Below are 6,000 nucleotides of genomic sequence, written 5' to 3'. Positions count from 1 at the left end.
GACAAATAGCACCTAAAGGTGCTCTGAAGCTATCACCATGGTGCATATGGAGATATACCTATCTCTTAGAACTGGCAGGGACCCTGAAAGGTCATTGAGTCCAGCCCCCTGCCTTCACTAGCAGGACCAAGTACTGATTTTGCCCCAGATCCCCAAGTGCCCCCCTCAAGGATTGAACTCACAACACTGGCTTTCGCAGGCCAATGCTCAAACCACTGAGCTATCCCTCCCCATGGAGGATGGGTCAACATCACACAGGGAGTCTGGTAGAGCAGGGAACCGACCTGTCTTGGGGTCCCCTGGAGCCTGCCACCCCCTGTGGTCATGGTGGAGCCCCACTGGCATGGGGTGCAGAAGGCTGGGTTAGGGTGGCCACGTGACACCCAATGTTGCTCATGGCTCCAAAGCCCCAGAATCCTGCTCGTCCTCCCTGCCCCAGGCTCCCTGCGGCCTCAGATTCTGCTGCCACTAGCCACGGGCGAAGAGGCCAGCTGCGCTGGGGTCAAGCTTTCTGTGCAGGAGAGGCTGGGGTTATTGGATGTAGGAAATGGGCAGGGGGGCTCAGCAGTCCAGCTGGGGTGGGCCATCTGGCCTCCCACCCTGCCGTGAAGCGAGCATGTCTCAGCCCCCCAGGCCGTGCAGCGAGGCGGGACGGGCGCCCTGCTGCCACACCAATCCCACAGGCAGGAGGCAGCTGGCGATGGAGCGTGAGACCCCAGGAGCAGTGGCGGCGCTGATGCAGGTGGAGGAGGTAGCAGAGTCAATGTCTGCTCCCATGTTGGGTTTGGGCTTGGCTCTGGGGTGGGCTTTAAAATTGGGCTCTGACCAAGTCTGGCCCTTAGGGCCGGTTTCCCTCCCCTGCCCACTCTGGCTGGGGAGTTGCATCAATTCCAGCCCCCCGGCCTTGCCCTTCCTCTCAGCTGGGGCAGGGACTGTCTCTCACTGTGTCTGTGCAGCACCCGACACTGCAGAGCCTTGATCTCAGCTGGGGCAGGGACTGTCTCTTGCCGTGTCTGTGCAGCGCCCAGCGCAACGGGGCCCTGATCTCAGCTGGGGCCTCGCCCTGGTTGAAAGTTTTCTGACAAAGAAAAGAGCCATGAGAATGACAAAAGGATCGGAAAACAGACAGCAGCAGGATCTATTCAATTTAACACGGGGAAGGTTAAGGGGTGACGATCTCAGACAAATCCCGATTGGAAATAAAGCCTATATTTTAACGGAGGGAATTAACTATGTGAACAACCTAAAAGGGCCGGGACAAAATCTCCATCCCTGGCGATTTCTGAACCAAGACTGGACGTTTTTCTAAAAGCTCTGCTCTGGTTCACTCAGGAATGAATCCAGGCCTGTGTTTCGCATCTAGGAATGGTCCATTCCCAAAGGAAATTTGGCAGGAAACAGCCCATTCGGGAGGAAAGCGGCTGGAATTTCTCACCCAGCAGAAAACTCCGAGTTTCCCCCAGCTCTGACGAGACCTTTCAATGCTATTGTAATTCACCAGACAAGGCTGGGTCTTAGCCCAGAAACGCCAGGGCACAGGGCCTTCACCCAGATTCTCCTCCTTTCTAGCACACTTTTGCTCTGTGTTGGTCCAGCACCTCATGCGATGGGCACCTTGATCTTTGCCTGAGGCCCCCAGGCACCCCCACAATACGAATGAGCAATGTAAGAGCAAAGAGAGGAGATTTTGGCTCAGATCCTCAAATGAATTTAGGTGCCTAACTCCCAGTGAAACCCAGGGACTTAGACACCTAACTAGCTTTGAGGATGGGGGCCTTTGTTCCTAGGTGAGAGGATGGGGGCATTTCGTTCCTAGGTGAGAACGAAATGCCCGGCTTGGAGCACATTGGCATGACTCTTGTTTCCGCTCGCCACGTCGCTAATCGGGCTGGGATTGTGCAACCAGCCACAAACTCTCTGAGGTCGTGATGTTCAGCCAATGTTCCCAGAACCTGCAGTCCCCTTTGGAGCTCACACACACCCACGCACACCGAGTTTAGATGCTTTGTGCTGTTGCCAAGCATTAACTAGTGTCCACAGCCCGCAGTGCCGCTTGTCAGAGGGACCAGCGGCTGGCCTGCCGAATGTTTCCCCAGCCCCGTCACAGCTTTGTAGCTGCTGACTGTCAGGAAAGTTAGTTGTGTAGTGGTTAAATCAGTGGAGGGGGGTCAGGACTCCTGAGTTCTGTTCCCAATTCTGGGAGGGGGTGGTACCTAGTGGTTAGAGCAGGGGCCTAGGAGCCAAGACTCCTGGGTTCTATCCCCAGCTCTGAGAGTGGTGTCTAGTGGTTAGAGCAGGGAGGCTGGGAGCCAGGACACTTGGGTCCTATCCCTAGCTCTGGGAGGGCAATCAGGCCTTGTTTAATGGTTTTCAACCTTTATTCATTTGCAGACGCCTACAAAATGTTGGATGGAGGAGCAGACCCCTTTGGAAATCTTAGACATAGTCTGCGGACAACCACAGGTTGATAGTGATTAGAGCAGGGAGGCTGGCTGGCTGGCTGGAAAGTTAGCTGTGTAGTGCCATGTTGTGGTTAAAGCAGTGGACGGGGAGTTAGGACTCCTGGCTTCTGTTCCCAACTCTGGCAAGGGAGTGGGGTCTAGTGGTTAGAGCAGGTGGGAGGGGGCTGGGAGTCAGGACTCTTGGGTTCCATGATTAGAGAAAGGGGTATGCACCCACCCCACCAACATACTCACACAGACATACAGAAAGAGTCACACATATACACACACACCCTACACCCATCGCTGAAACAAGCGCTGGCTCGGACTCAAAGCACCCCTCATGCCCTGGTACAAAACACACACCGCACACAGGTACCACCCGGACACATAATGCCCATCACACACAGACACACCCGCCACACGCACAGAGAAAGCACACGCTTCGATTCCCCCACACGGGCACAACAGCCATGCCCCACATCCCCCTCTGCCTGACACGCCACACACATGATAGTGACGTGCATGCCCCAGATGCACCGCTCTGGTCCACGCGCCCGGGTGCCATGCACAAACACGGGCGCACGTCTCACACTGAGACCAGGCGAGATAAATCACGCACAGGTGCAGCGTGGGCACCGCAGGCATCTCTCTGCAGGCAGCTGGCTCGGGCATGGAAGGGGCGGGGGGATGGTGTGAATGGCACTGGTAGATGGCAATCTAGGTCAGTGTCATATCGAGGGGGGAGGGGAGTGCTGCAGGGAGCCGGATCTCCCCCCCACGCCAGCCGCAGCGAATGAGGTCAGCGCCAGGCCTCGCCCAGCCGCAGAACAAAGTGGCATTTGTCTCCATGGCAGTCTCCATGCAATCAGCCATGCGCACAGGATCTGGCTGATTGAAAAGGGCCACCCCCCATGCTCTTGGGGGGTGCATGTGACCCACCTGCAGCACAGATTTCCCCAGTCCCCCGCTGCAATGCAATTCAGTGCAAAGGGGCCCAGGCACGGGTGGGCTGATCCTGAGGGGTCATTTCAAGACAACCAAGAAGAGAGCGGTGGTGGAATGACTGGTTCTCTGCAGCTGGGAGTCTGGTGGGGGTGAGAATCAGGACTCCTGGGTTCAGTTCTCAGCTCAGACAGAGGAGTGCAAGGTAGTGGGTTAGAGCAGGGTGGGCTGCCCTTTGGGAGGGGAGTTGGGTTTAGTGGTTAGTGGATGATCAGGACTCCTGGGTTCTATTCCAATGCTGGGAGAGGAGTAGGAGCAGCAGGTTAGCACAGGGAGTCAGGACCCCTGGGTTCTATTCCCAATGTCAGTGGGGGCAGTGGGTTAGCGCAGAGAGTCAGGACTCCTGGGTTCTATTCCAATGCTGGGAGGGGAGTGGGAGCAGCAGGTTAGCACAGGGAGTCAGGACTCCTGGGTTCTATTCCCAGTGCCTTTTGTTTTACTTAGGTCACACTCAAGTGGCATTTGAAAACTTTTCTCAATGAGTGAGAGGGCTAGAAATGTACTTTCCCCCACATTCACGTGACTCCGGAAGCTAGGGCTTTAAGAAAAAAAACAGCAGATCTTGCCAGAGTTCACAACACTGGAAAAATCCCATTTCTGCATGTCAGATGATCTAATGTGAGGGTTCTTATCCCAGATTTCGCAACCCCCCCACCCCACCCTATATCTCAGCTAAAAGGGGCTAGGGTGTCCTTCAGAGAGGGATCCTACGTGCTGTGTTGAAGGTTGAGGATCCCTCGTCTGCCGTCTTGCCAGCACTGGGAGTGCAGCCACTTGTGCCAACCCCACTACACCACGACAGCCTGACGCCCCCCATTGCAGCTCACCTGGTTTGACACACAAGACTCCTGGCTTCCAGTCTCGGCACAAGGGTTCCCGGCTAAGCTGTGTCAGTGCAAACTGCGATAGGGCATCGTAAACTGTGTCCACATGAGGGGACTGTAACGGTCCAGCTACAGCTTCGGATCAAGCCCCGGGTGCACCAGACTTCAGGCCCCAGTGAACTCAACACACGCTGGGGTTCCATTTAAGTCATTAGGGCCTGTGTGGACTGGAGCCTGCATAGTGCCCTGTAAATAGCTCAAACCCCAGAGTCCTGACTCTCTTACCTCACCACTAGACCCTGCTCGTCACCCAGAGCTGGGGAGAGAACCCTGGAGTCCTGACTCCCAGCCCCTCCTCCGCCACACTCTAACCACTAGACCCCACTCTCCTTCCAGAGCTGGAAATAAAAAGCAGGAGTCCTGATTCCCCGTCTCCCTGCTCTAACCACGAGACACCACCCCCAGCTCCTCTGCTCTAACCACCCTCTCCCCACCCAGAGCTGGGGAGAGAACCCAGGAGTCCTGAATCCCAGCCTCCCCTGCTCTAACCACTAGGTGACAAATAATCCAGGAAATGAATTTGCTGTCTAGGCACAGAAAGTGAAACTGACTGGGCTAGGGTCCCAAGCAGAAGTAAGTATAAAAGGTGGCGTCCCTTTAAATTAACCCTGAGTTGCCTGCAGGATTGTTTGTGGGGGCCCTACCAGGGGCCTAGGGATTGAGTGGTGGGGGGCTAAGCTATGGTTGGGGGGAACGCCTCTGTTCCCACATGCTCTGAGCAGGATCGGGCTCCCACACACTGTACAGTCAGCTTGCCCCAGATGTCCAGAGCTGCATTTCATACCAGCCACCTGCTGACTGCTGACGGGAAAGGGAAGGGTTCCTCCAGCTGTACGCCCGCCTCCTGGTGGAGAGAATGGCACAGCTCCATCCTAGACTCAGTGCTGCTTTCAATGTGTTTCGAGGCCGTACGGCCTAGTGGCTAGAGCATCCGACAGGGACTCAGGAGGCCTGGATTGGATTCCTGACTCTGCCCCTGGCCCGCATGGGCATCCACCACTCTGTGCCTCAGTTTCCCCACCTGTCAGGCAGGGGTGATGATACTGACCTGACGTCCTTTGAGAGCTACAGAGGGAAAGAGCTAGGTGGTGTTATTCACTGGCACGACGAGCGATGGAAACCCCTGTGCCCCTTTCCACCCTACCTGGGGGCTGATCCCAGTGGAGACCCACTCATTTTCACCTGGATGCAGTGGGGCGCAGTCAGCTTCAGAGGAGGGTGAGGTATAGGGCTGACTCTGCCTCGCTACATGGAGGTAAAAATTACCTGCTGCCTTCTTTCCACGAGGATTTGTCAGTGAGTGAGGGGTCATTGGGGTCAGCATTGCTCAGAGGGGAGAGCCCCCCGACAGAGCCCCCCACTCCATTCCCTGCAGCACAGCTCCTCCTAGTGTCCCCCACCCCAGAGCATTGCTGTCAGCACGGATTGAGAGGGGAGAGCCCCTCCTATGAGCCCCACACACTGTTTCCTGCAGCACTGTGCCCCCAAGTGCTGGGACACCAGAGTCAGCACTAGGGGGGGAAGAACCTCCTACTGACCCACCCCCACCCTGCAGCACAGCGCCCCCTAGTGCTGGGACACCAGAGTCAGCACTAGGGGGGGAAGAACCTCCTACTGACCCACCCCCACCCTGCAGCACAGCGCCTCCTAGTGCTGGGACACCAGAGTCA

Source organism: Gopherus flavomarginatus, chromosome 16 (genome assembly GCF_025201925.1).
Source record: "Gopherus flavomarginatus isolate rGopFla2 chromosome 16, rGopFla2.mat.asm, whole genome shotgun sequence".
Classification (NCBI taxonomy): domain Eukaryota; kingdom Metazoa; phylum Chordata; order Testudines; family Testudinidae; genus Gopherus; species Gopherus flavomarginatus.
This window is presented reverse-complemented; position numbering follows the sequence as displayed.